At 46.6% G+C, this 13746-nt stretch overlaps 1 protein-coding gene across 1 annotated transcript in view; it reads left to right on the top strand.

Moving 5' to 3' along the window:
* TAF4B (TATA-box binding protein associated factor 4b) overlaps positions 1–13746 on the top strand; it is a 354229-nt gene that overhangs the window by 192592 nt on the left and 147891 nt on the right. The gene's annotated exons all lie outside the window — the stretch shown is intronic.

Raw genomic sequence — 13746 nt, 5'->3', positions numbered from 1 at the left:
ACCCGCAGTTGTATGATATTGGGCCTGATTCACCAGCACATCATCCCCTCTGGCTCCGACCATCATCGACCGCAGTTGTATGATATTGGGCCTGATTCAGAAGCAGAGGGGGCAGCGCACATCATCCTCTCAGGCTCCGACCTCAGGCTGACAGGTACCCCCACCTCCCATCATCAGCCGCAGAAATCCCCCTTCTCCCAGCACCCCATGGGGCAGCTTCCCCCTCTACCCCTTCAGAATTTTTATTTAAGTAGTACTGGCAACAAGCAATTTCACCCCCCTTGGCAACGAGCAAGCATTTTTTATGACATCCACAAGGAAAGGCAGTGCTGACCCAGGTTCAGTATAAATGGTGCAGACCCAGGTCCGACCCAGGTCGAAGTGCTGTGTAAATGGAGTATAAAGCAGGGTCAGACCCTGGAAACTCCAGCGTTCAAAGACCAGGGTCGGACCAGGGTTTTTGGTGTAAAAGGGGTATTACTAAGATATGTATTCTACTTCACATGTGTTGTTGCTATGGGCAACCAATCAGAATCTACTTCTTTATTTAGCACCCTCTAGAAGATAGTAGACAGGATCTGATTGGTTGCCCATAGCAACATCACATGGGAAGTAGAATACACATCTTAGTAAATTTCCCCCAATAATGTAACTTACATAAATCATTTTTTGTTTATTAGGACAGTGTTTGTTTTTATTTTATTTATCATGGCAGTGTTTTCTTATTTATTTGTTTGTTTATTGGGGCAATGTTTTGGTTGTTTAATTTTGTCTTTCTTAATTTTTCACTTCCATATATAACTTAAGGTGCCCATACACGGTACAATTATTGTATACAATTTAGACTCTTTGCTTTGCAAAACGGATGTGATGCGCTGCAAATGAGCAATCTAGTACAAAAAGTATGTGCAGGACATGTACATTTTTGTGCTGTGCGATGTGATGTACATGGGAGCGCGCATCACATGACACCCATTCAATTGTACCTCTCGGCGGCCCTGGGTATGGTTAGGGTTAGCAGCTCTTCCAACACACCCATGAGGTGGCTGCTGAATGTCGTTTTTTTATGGGGTATCGCCAGTAGCCCTATTCCCCAGATGGATTTTCTGTTCAGGTTTATAATGACTTGGGTCCAATGGGTATGAGAGCTGCAACAATAATGGTCCATCAGGAACAGTTGGAATATATTGGAGCTCACCCTTAAACCTTCATACAATGGGCGCGACCCTATTGCGTCTGTGGATTACATTCAGCACTGATGTTCTAACCCGTCTTATCAGTCGTTGCCACCAGAAGCGTGCGGTCTGATCACGGATCTCTTTCTGCTGATGCTGCAGGTCTTTCAGTTCAGCGGCTTTTGGCTTTATTTCAGCACTTAGTTCTTTTTCATGGTGTTCTATGGCCTGTACGGTGTCATTGGGAAGAGATTCTACCACTTCCTCCAGTTGGGCATTGGTCTCTGCAACCAAACTGCCACCATCTCCTTCCCCGGTGTCACCTTCAGGCCCATCAGTGGCATTGGTGTCCCTTTCTGCTCTCTCATCGAGGGTCCACATTGCATAGTACTCCATCTGCATTTCCATCCAGCCATTTTGAGGAGCATAGCGGTCAAAGCGATGCATGATAGTCTCGCCGAACATTGAAATCTCCACTTTTCCATTCTCTCTGGTCACCATGAGAGTTTCCTCCTCGGTTGCTGGAGCCGTCGCTGGTCTAAGCTCATAGAAATGCTCACCGCTTTGTTGTTCTCCCAGATCTTCGGTCATAGTTCCGGAAAAAACAGTCTTATTAGCGGGTGGTAGTTCCTCATTATATTCTTCTTCATCCATCCACGGAATGCTAGATTCCCCCGAGCTGTCATTAGAGGAATCCATATCAATATTTTTTAACTTGATGCGAATTACTATAAAAGCAAACGCCAAGTAATAGCTGCTAACTCTGTACAGTGAGTAATAGATGCTAACTTGTTAGTGAGTCTACAGCAAAGATACCTGTCTGTGCAGTGAGCTAGGTTATGTAGCACAAAGCCATTGTGACATCATAATGACATCACAATAACAGCCTGTCACTCTGCATATATTGTTGTTGTCAATAAAGTTTAATATTAAAAAAAAAAAAGAAACATTGGAATAAACTAAGTTTTCTGTCATATACATGATCTAATAATGTATTTTATATGGACATACAGTATTGTACTGAGGCCGATCACCATGGCACTACTAATTTACACAAACTCTGGCTGTAAGAGGCGAGGAGAGTACAGTAAGCCTGTCCTATGAATGCGGTGCCCATACAAAATCTTTGCATTACCACTTATAAATGGGTCCATTCTACATATTATCCACAGTGACAATGCTATAAACTCACTGAATTATAAAAAGAGGGCATATTAGTGGGGATGTATGCACAGCAGTCTTGGTAAATCCGTACCTCTCAACTGTCTTGGTCAGGGTCTGTTTAGGGAGTGCCGGGCACTCCCCCAAAATGTAAAAAATGGGTCATGTTGCTCAGTCCTGTCCCCTCCAGCCATTTTCTGGAGCGGTCGCCACCTCGGGTGCGGAAGGTCCCACTTCCCACCCTTGAAAATTTGGGAGGTATGGTGTCAGTGTTATTCATTATTACTTGCTGCTAATTATGCTGATTACAGGAGGCACGTAGAAGAATGACTCATGTCTGCACCCAAATAGTCCAGGGTCAAACTGTATCCAGGGTTGTGGTGAGTCCTGGGTTCTACTTAGCTCTGTAATACAGAATATTAGATCATGTACATTTCAATGTATCCTGCATTGATATAACTAAATTAGCATATATTAAAATAAGGAGGGGAAATGATAATATTTGCTGTTTGTATGTGTTTGCTGTGTTGTATTAGGCACAAGTGCTGCAGTTTACAGAGAAAGGAAATGTTAGTGAGGGTGAGAGGCAATGGGGGAAATTTATACCCCTTTTACACCGCCGAAAAATCCGGGTCAGCGGCGGGTCAGACCCGGATCATCGGCGGTGTAAATGGGGTATATCCGTGTCCATTTACACGGGTCCTCTACCCAGGTCCTGACCTGGGTAGAACCCGGATAGGACCCATGTAAAGGCCGGTGTAAATGGTCCCGCTGCGGGTGCAGGCACCCGCAGCGGGTCCACAGCGTGCAGCACTGGGGAAGCTGTCCCCAGGTGCTGGGAGAAGGGGGGTGTCTGCGGCTGCTGAGGGGAGGTGGGGGTACCTGTCAGCCTGCGGTCGGAGCCGGAGGGGATGATGTGCGCCGCTGCTGCTGGTGAATCAGGCCCAATATCATACAACTGCGGGGGATGATGGTCCGAGCCGGAGGGATGATGTGCGCCGCTGCTGCTGTACCACCCCTCGGCAGCCGGTCCCTGCAGCGAATGGACAGTCAGTGTCGGCGGTCCCTCCAGCGCATGGGAACTAGTACTAGTTCCTATGCGCCGGAGGGACCCCCGCCACTGACTGTCCATTCGCCGCAGGAACTTCGCGACCCGCAGTTGTATGATATTGGGCCTGATTCACCAGCACATCATCCCCTCTGGCTCCGACCATCATCGACCGCAGTTGTATGATATTGGGCCTGATTCAGAAGCAGAGGGGGCAGCGCACATCATCCTCTCAGGCTCCGACCTCAGGCTGACAGGTACCCCCACCTCCCATCATCAGCCGCAGAAATCCCCCTTCTCCCAGCACCCCATGGGGCAGCTTCCCCCCTCTACCCCTTCAGAATTTTTATTTAAGTAGTACTGGCAACAAGCAATTTCACCCCCCTTGGCAACGAGCAAGCATTTTTTATGACATCCACAAGGAAAGGCAGTGCTGACCCAGGTTCAGTATAAATGGTGCAGACCCAGGTCCGACCCAGGTCGAAGTGCTGTGTAAATGGAGTATAAAGCAGGGTCAGACCCTGGAAACTCCAGCGTTCAAAGACCAGGGTCGGACCAGGGTTTTTGGTGTAAAAGGGGTATTACTAAGATATGTATTCTACTTCACATGTGTTGTTGCTATGGGCAACCAATCAGAATCTACTTCTTTATTTAGCACCCTCTAGAAGATAGTAGACAGGATCTGATTGGTTGCCCATAGCAACATCACATGGGAAGTAGAATACACATCTTAGTAAATTTCCCCCAATAATGTAACTTACATAAATCATTTTTTGTTTATTAGGACAGTGTTTGTTTTTATTTTATTTATCATGGCAGTGTTTTCTTATTTATTTGTTTGTTTATTGGGGCAATGTTTTGGTTGTTTAATTTTGTCTTTCTTAATTTTTCACTTCCATATATAACTTAAGGTGCCCATACACGGTACAATTATTGTATACAATTTAGACTCTTTGCTTTGCAAAACGGATGTGATGCGCTGCAAATGAGCAATCTAGTACAAAAAGTATGTGCAGGACATGTACATTTTTGTGCTGTGCGATGTGATGTACATGGGAGCGCGCATCACATGACACCCATTCAATTGTACCTCTCGGCGGCCCTGGGTATGGTTAGGGTTAGCAGCTCTTCCAACACACCCATGAGGTGGCTGCTGAATGTCGTTTTTTTTATGGGGTATCGCCAGTAGCCCTATTCCCCAGATGGATTTTCTGTTCAGGTTTATAATGACTTGGGTCCAATGGGTATGAGAGCTGCAACAATAATGGTCCATCAGGAACAGTTGGAATATATTGGAGCTCACCCTTAAACCTTCATACAATGGGCGCGACCCTATTGCGTCTGTGGATTACATTCAGCACTGATGTTCTAACCCGTCTTATCAGTCGTTGCCACCAGAAGCGTGCGGTCTGATCACGGATCTCTTTCTGCTGATGCTGCAGGTCTTTCAGTTCAGCGGCTTTTGGCTTTATTTCAGCACTTAGTTCTTTTTCATGGTGTTCTATGGCCTGTACGGTGTCATTGGGAAGAGATTCTACCACTTCCTCCAGTTGGGCATTGGTCTCTGCAACCAAACTGCCACCATCTCCTTCCCCGGTGTCACCTTCAGGCCCATCAGTGGCATTGGTGTCCCTTTCTGCTCTCTCATCGAGGGTCCACATTGCATAGTACTCCATCTGCATTTCCATCCAGCCATTTTGAGGAGCATAGCGGTCAAAGCGATGCATGATAGTCTCGCCGAACATTGAAATCTCCACTTTTCCATTCTCTCTGGTCACCATGAGAGTTTCCTCCTCGGTTGCTGGAGCCGTCGCTGGTCTAAGCTCATAGAAATGCTCACCGCTTTGTTGTTCTCCCAGATCTTCGGTCATAGTTCCGGAAAAAACAGTCTTATTAGCGGGTGGTAGTTCCTCATTATATTCTTCTTCATCCATCCACGGAATGCTAGATTCCCCCGAGCTGTCATTAGAGGAATCCATATCAATATTTTTTAACTTGATGCGAATTACTATAAAAGCAAACGCCAAGTAATAGCTGCTAACTCTGTACAGTGAGTAATAGATGCTAACTGTCCAGTGAGTCTACAGCAAAGATACCTGTCTGTGCAGTGAGCTAGGTTATGTAGCACAAAGCCATTGTGACATCATAATGACATCACAATAACAGCCTGTCACTCTGCATATATTGTTGTTGTCAATAAAGTTTAATATTAAAAAAAAAAGAAACATTGGAATAAACTAAGTTTTCTGTCATATACATGATCTAATAATGTATTTTATATGGACATACAGTATTGTACTGAGGCCGATCACCATGGCACTACTAATTTACACAAACTCTGGCTGTAAGAGGCGAGGAGAGTACAGTAAGCCTGTCCTATGAATGCGGTGCCCATACAAAATCTTTGCATTACCACTTATAAATGGGTCCATTCTACATATTATCCACAGTGACAATGCTATAAACTCACTGAATTATAAAAAGAGGGCATATTAGTGGGGATGTATACACAGCAGTCTTGGTAAATCCGTACCTCTCAACTGTCTTGGTCAGGGTCTGTTTAGGGAGTGCCGGGCACTCCCCCAAAATGTAAAAAATGGGTCATGTTGCTCAGTCCTGCCCCCTCCAGCCATTTTCTGGAGCGGTCGCCACCTCGGGTGCGGAAGGTCCCACTTCCCACCCTTGGGAGGTATAGTGTCAGTGTTATTCATTATTACTTGCTGCTAATTATGCTGTTTACAGGAGGCACGTAGAAGAATGACTCATGTCTGCACCCAAATAGTCCAGGGTCAAACTGTATCCAGGGTTGTGGTGAGTCCTGGGTTCTACTTAGCTCTGTAATACAGAATATTAGATCATGTACATTTCAATGTATCCTGCATTGATATAACTAAATTAGCATATATTAAAATAAGGAGGGGAAATGATAATATTTGCTGTTTGTATGTGTTTGCTGTGTTGTATTAGGCACAAGTGCTGCAGTTTACAGAGAAAGGAAATGTTAGTGAGGGTGAGAGGCAATGGGGGAAATTTATACCCCTTTTACACCGCCGAAAAATCCGGGTCAGCGGCGGGTCAGACCCGGATCATCGGCGGTGTAAATGGGGTATATCCGTGTCCATTTACACGGGTCCTCTACCCAGGTCCTGACCTGGGTAGAACCCGGATAGGACCCATGTAAAGGCCGGTGTAAATGGTCCCGCTGCGGGTGCAGGCACCCGCAGCGGGTTCACAGCGTGCAGCACTGGGGAAGCTGTCCCCAGGTGCTGGGAGAAGGGGGGTGTCTGCGGCTGCTGAGGGGAGGTGGGGGTACCTGTCAGCCTGCGGTCGGAGCCGGAGGGGATGATGTGCGCCGCTGCTGCTGGTGAATCAGGCCCAATATCATACAACTGCGGGGGATGATGGTCCGAGCCGGAGGGATGATGTGCGCCGCTGCTGCTGTACCACCCCTCGGCAGCCGGTCCCTGCGGCGAATGGACAGTCAGTGTCGGCGGTCCCTCCAGCGCATGGGAACTAGTACTAGTTCCTATGCGCCGGAGGGACCCCCGCCACTGACTGTCCATTCGCCGCAGGAACTTCGCGACCCGCAGTTGTATGATATTGGGCCTGATTCACCAGCACATCATCCCCTCTGGCTCCGACCATCATCGACCGCAGTTGTATGATATTGGGCCTGATTCAGAAGCAGAGGGGGCAGCGCACATCATCCTCTCAGGCTCCGACCTCAGGCTGACAGGTACCCCCACCTCCCATCATCAGCCGCAGAAATCCCCCTTCTCCCAGCACCCCATGGGGCAGCTTCCCCCCTCTACCCCTTCAGAATTTTTATTTAAGTAGTACTGGCAACAAGCAATTTCACCCCCCTTGGCAACGAGCAAGCATTTTTTATGACATCCACAAGGAAAGGCAGTGCTGACCCAGGTTCAGTATAAATGGTGCAGACCCAGGTCCGACCCAGGTCGAAGTGCTGTGTAAATGGAGTATAAAGCAGGGTCAGACCCTGGAAACTCCAGCGTTCAAAGACCAGGGTCGGACCAGGGTTTTTGGTGTAAAAGGGGTATTACTAAGATATGTATTCTACTTCACATGTGTTGTTGCTATGGGCAACCAATCAGAATCTACTTCTTTATTTAGCACCCTCTAGAAGATAGTAGACAGGATCTGATTGGTTGCCCATAGCAACATCACATGGGAAGTAGAATACACATCTTAGTAAATTTCCCCCAATAATGTAACTTACATAAATCATTTTTTGTTTATTAGGACAGTGTTTGTTTTTATTTTATTTATCATGGCAGTGTTTTCTTATTTATTTGTTTGTTTATTGGGGCAATGTTTTGGTTGTTTAATTTTGTCTTTCTTAATTTTTCACTTCCATATATAACTTAAGGTGCCCATACACGGTACAATTATTGTATACAATTTAGACTCTTTGCTTTGCAAAACGGATGTGATGCGCTGCAAATGAGCAATCTAGTACAAAAAGTATGTGCAGGACATGTACATTTTTGTGCTGTGCGATGTGATGTACATGGGAGCGCGCATCACATGACACCCATTCAATTGTACCTCTCGGCGGCCCTGGGTATGGTTAGGGTTAGCAGCTCTTCCAACACACCCATGAGGTGGCTGCTGAATGTCGTTTTTTTTATGGGGTATCGCCAGTAGCCCTATTCCCCAGATGGATTTTCTGTTCAGGTTTATAATGACTTGGGTCCAATGGGTATGAGAGCTGCAACAATAATGGTCCATCAGGAACAGTTGGAATATATTGGAGCTCACCCTTAAACCTTCATACAATGGGCGCGACCCTATTGCGTCTGTGGATTACATTCAGCACTGATGTTCTAACCCGTCTTATCAGTCGTTGCCACCAGAAGCGTGCGGTCTGATCACGGATCTCTTTCTGCTGATGCTGCAGGTCTTTCAGTTCAGCGGCTTTTGGCTTTATTTCAGCACTTAGTTCTTTTTCATGGTGTTCTATGGCCTGTACGGTGTCATTGGGAAGAGATTCTACCACTTCCTCCAGTTGGGCATTGGTCTCTGCAACCAAACTGCCACCATCTCCTTCCCCGGTGTCACCTTCAGGCCCATCAGTGGCATTGGTGTCCCTTTCTGCTCTCTCATCGAGGGTCCACATTGCATAGTACTCCATCTGCATTTCCATCCAGCCATTTTGAGGAGCATAGCGGTCAAAGCGATGCATGATAGTCTCGCCGAACATTGAAATCTCCACTTTTCCATTCTCTCTGGTCACCATGAGAGTTTCCTCCTCGGTTGCTGGAGCCGTCGCTGGTCTAAGCTCATAGAAATGCTCACCGCTTTGTTGTTCTCCCAGATCTTCGGTCATAGTTCCGGAAAAAACAGTCTTATTAGCGGGTGGTAGTTCCTCATTATATTCTTCTTCATCCATCCACGGAATGCTAGATTCCCCCGAGCTGTCATTAGAGGAATCCATATCAATATTTTTTAACTTGATGCGAATTACTATAAAAGCAAACGCCAAGTAATAGCTGCTAACTCTGTACAGTGAGTAATAGATGCTAACTGTCCAGTGAGTCTACAGCAAAGATACCTGTCTGTGCAGTGAGCTAGGTTATGTAGCACAAAGCCATTGTGACATCATAATGACATCACAATAACAGCCTGTCACTCTGCATATATTGTTGTTGTCAATAAAGTTTAATATTAAAAAAAAAAGAAACATTGGAATAAACTAAGTTTTCTGTCATATACATGATCTAATAATGTATTTTATATGGACATACAGTATTGTACTGAGGCCGATCACCATGGCACTACTAATTTACACAAACTCTGGCTGTAAGAGGCGAGGAGAGTACAGTAAGCCTGTCCTATGAATGCGGTGCCCATACAAAATCTTTGCATTACCACTTATAAATGGGTCCATTCTACATATTATCCACAGTGACAATGCTATAAACTCACTGAATTATAAAAAGAGGGCATATTAGTGGGGATGTATACACAGCAGTCTTGGTAAATCCGTACCTCTCAACTGTCTTGGTCAGGGTCTGTTTAGGGAGTGCCGGGCACTCCCCCAAAATGTAAAAAATGGGTCATGTTGCTCAGTCCTGCCCCCTCCAGCCATTTTCTGGAGCGGTCGCCACCTCGGGTGCGGAAGGTCCCACTTCCCACCCTTGAAAATTTGGGAGGTATAGTGTCAGTGTTATTCATTATTACTTGCTGCTAATTATGCTGTTTACAGGAGGCACGTAGAAGAATGACTCATGTCTGCACCCAAATAGTCCAGGGTCAAACTGTATCCAGGGTTGTGGTGAGTCCTGGGTTCTACTTAGCTCTGTAATACAGAATATTAGATCATGTACATTTCAATGTATCCTGCATTGATATAACTAAATTAGCATATATTAAAATAAGGAGGGGAAATGATAATATTTGCTGTTTGTATGTGTTTGCTGTGTTGTATTAGGCACAAGTGCTGCAGTTTACAGAGAAAGGAAATGTTAGTGAGGGTGAGAGGCAATGGGGGAAATTTATACCCCTTTTACACCGCCGAAAAATCCGGGTCAGCGGCGGGTCAGACCCGGATCATCGGCGGTGTAAATGGGGTATATCCGTGTCCATTTACACGGGTCCTCTACCCAGGTCCTGACCTGGGTAGAACCCGGATAGGACCCATGTAAAGGCTGGTGTAAATGGTCCCGCTGCGGGTGCAGGCACCCGCAGCGGGTTCACAGCGTGCAGCACTGGGGAAGCTGTCCCCAGGTGCTGGGAGAAGGGGGGTGTCTGCGGCTGCTGAGGGGAGGTGGGGGTACCTGTCAGCCTGCGGTCGGAGCCGGAGGGGATGATGTGCGCCGCTGCTGCTGGTGAATCAGGCCCAATATCATACAACTGCGGGGGATGATGGTCCGAGCCGGAGGGATGATGTGCGCCGCTGCTGCTGTACCACCCCTCGGCAGCCGGTCCCTGCGGCGAATGGACAGTCAGTGTCGGCGGTCCCTCCAGCGCATGGGAACTAGTACTAGTTCCTATGCGCCGGAGGGACCCCCGCCACTGACTGTCCATTCGCCGCAGGAACTTCGCGACCCGCAGTTGTATGATATTGGGCCTGATTCAGAAGCAGAGGGGGCAGCGCACATCATCCTCTCAGGCTCCGACCTCAGGCTGACAGGTACCCCCACCTCCCATCAGCAGCCGCAGAAACCCCCCTTCTCCCAGCACCCCATGGGGCAGCTTCCCCCCTCTACCCCTTCAGAATTTTTATTTAAGTAGTACTGGCAACAAGCAATTTCACCCCCCTTGGCAACGAGCAAGCATTTTTTATGACATCCACAAGGAAAGGCAGTGCTGACCCAGGTTCAGTATAAATGGTGCAGACCCAGGTCCGACCCAGGTCGACGTGCTGTGTAAATGGAGTATAAAGCAGGGTCAGACCCTGGAAACTCCAGCGTTCAAAGACCAGGGTTTTTGGTGTAAAAGGGGTATTACTAAGATATGTATTCTACTTCACATGTGTTGTTGCTATGGGCAACCAATCAGAATCTACTTCTTTATTTAGCACCCTCTAGAAGATAGTAGACAGGATCTGATTGGTTGCCCATAGCAACATCACATGGAAAGTAGAATACACATCTTAGTAAATTTCCCCCAATAATGTAACTTACATAAATCATTTTTTGTTTATTAGGACAGTGTTTGTTTTTATTTTATTTATCATGGCAGTGTTTTGTTATTTATTTGTTTGTTTATTGGGGCAATGTTTTGGTTGTTTAATTTTGTCTTTCTTAATTTTTCACTTCCATATATAACTTAAGGTGCCCATACACGGTACAATTATTGTATACAATTTAGACTCTTTTGCAGCGCATCACATCCGTTTTGCAAAGCAATGAGCAATCTAGTACAAAAAGTATGTGCAGGACATGTACATTTTTGTGCTGTGCGATGTGATGTACATGGGAGCGCGCATCAGATGACACCCATTCAATTGTACCTCTCGGCGGCCCTGGGTATGGTTAGGGTTAGCAGCTCTTCCAACACACCCATGAGGTGGCTGCTGAATGTCGTTTTTTTATGGGGTATCGCCAGTAGCCCTATTCCCCAGATGGATTTTCTGTTCAGGTTTATAATGACTTGGGTCCAATGGGTATGAGAGCTGCAACAATAATGGTCCATCAGGAACAGTTGGAATATATTGGAGCTCACCCTTAAACCTTCATACAATGGGCGCGACCCTATTGCGTCTGTGGATTACATTCAGCACTGATGTTCTAACCCGTCTTATCAGTCGTTGCCACCAGAAGCGTGCGGTCTGATCACGGATCTCTTTCTGCTGATGCTGCAGGTCTTTCAGTTCAGCGGCTTTTGGCTTTATTTCAGCACTTAGTTCTTTTTCATGGTGTTCTATGGCCTGTACGGTGTCATTGGAAAGAGATTCTACCACTTCCTCCAGTTGGGCATTGGTCTCTGCAACCAAACTGCCACCATCTCCTTCCCCGGTGTCACCTTCAGGCCCATCAGTGGCATTGGTGTCCCTTTCTGCTCTCTCATCGAGGGTCCACATTGCATAGTACTCCATCTGCATTTCCATCCAGCCATTTTGAGGAGCATAGCGGTCAAAGCGATGCATGATAGTCTCGCCGAACATTGAAATCTCCACTTTTCCATTCTCTCTGGTCACCATGAGAGTTTCCTCCTCGGTTGCTGGAGCCGTCGCTGGTCTAAGCTCATAGAAATGCTCACCGCTTTGTTGTTCTCCCAGATCTTCGGTCATAGTTCCGGAAAAAACAGTCTTATTAGCGGGTGGTAGTTCCTCATTATATTCTTCTTCATCCATCCACGGAATGCTAGATTCCCCCGAGCTGTCATTAGAGGAATCCATATCAATATTTTTTAACTTGATGCAAATTACTATAAAGGAAACGCCAAGTAATAGCTGCTAACTCTGTACAGTGAGTAATAGATGCTAACTGTCCAGTGAGTCTACAGCAAAGACACCTGTCTGTGCAGTGAGCTAGGTTATGTAGCACAAAGCCATTGTGACATCATAATGACATCACAATAACAGCCTGTCACTCTGCATATATTGTTGTTGTCAATAAAGTTTAATATTAAAAAAAAAAAGAAACATTGGAATAAACTAAGTTTTCTGTCATATACATGATCTAATAATGTATTTTAAATGGACATACAGTATTGTACTGAGGCCGATCACCATGGCACTACTAATTTACACAAACTCTGGCTGTAAGAGGCGAGGAGAGTACAGTAAGCCTGTCCTATGAATGCGGTGCCCATACAAAATCTTTGCATTACCACTTATAAATGGGTCCATTCTACATTTTATCCACAGTGACAATGCTATAAACTCACTGAATTATAAAAAGAGGGCATATTAGTGGGGATGTATGCACAGCAGTCTTGGTAAATCCGTACCTCTCAACTGTCTTGGTCAGGGTCTGTTTAGGGAGTGCCGGGCACTCCCCCAAAATGTAAAAAATGGGTCATGTTGCTCAGTCCTGCCCCCTCCAGCCATTTTCTGGAGCGGTCGCCACCTCGGGTGCGGAAGGTCCCACTTCCCACCCTAGAAAATTTGGGAGGTATGGTGTCAGTGTTATTCATTATTACTTGCTGCTAATTATGCTGATTACAGGAGGCACGTAGAAGAATGACTCATGTCTGCACCCAAATAGTCCAGGGTCAAACTGTATCCAGGGTTGTGGTGAGTCCTGGGTTCTACTTAGCTCTGTAATACAGAATATTAGATCATGTACATTTCAATGTATCCTGCATTGATATAACTAAATTAGCATATATTAAAATAAGGAGGGGAAATGATAATATTTGCTGTTTGTATGTGTTTGCTGTGTTGTATTAGGCACAAGTGCTGCAGTTTACAGAGAAAGGAAATGTTAGTGAGGGTGAGAGGCAATGGGGGAAATTTATACCCCTTTTACACCGCCGAAAAATCCGGGTCAGCGGCGGGTCAGACCCGGATCATCGGCGGTGTAAATGGGGTATATCCGTGTCCATTTACACGGGTCCTCTACCCAGGTCCTGACCTGGGTAGAACCCGGATAGGACCCATGTAAAGGCCGGTGTAAATGGTCCCGCTGCGGGTGCAGGCACCCGCAGCGGGTCCACAGCGTGCAGCACTGGGGAAGCTGTCCCCAGGTGCTGGGAGAAGGGGGGTGTCTGCGGCTGCTGAGGGGAGGTGGGGGTACCTGTCAGCCTGCGGTCGGAGCCGGAGGGGATGATGTGCGCCGCTGCTGCTGGTGAATCAGGCCCAATATCATACAACTGCGGGGGATGATGGTCCGAGCCGGAGGGATGATGTGCGCCGCTGCTGCTGTACCACCCCTCGGCAGCCGGTCCCTG

This window comes from Crinia signifera, chromosome 5 (assembly GCF_055691185.1).
Source record: "Crinia signifera chromosome 5, ASM5569118v1, whole genome shotgun sequence".
Taxonomy (NCBI): Eukaryota; Metazoa; Chordata; class Amphibia; order Anura; family Myobatrachidae; genus Crinia; species Crinia signifera.
The sequence above is the reverse complement of the archived record's forward strand: the minus strand, read 5'-3'. Positions and strand labels throughout refer to the sequence as shown.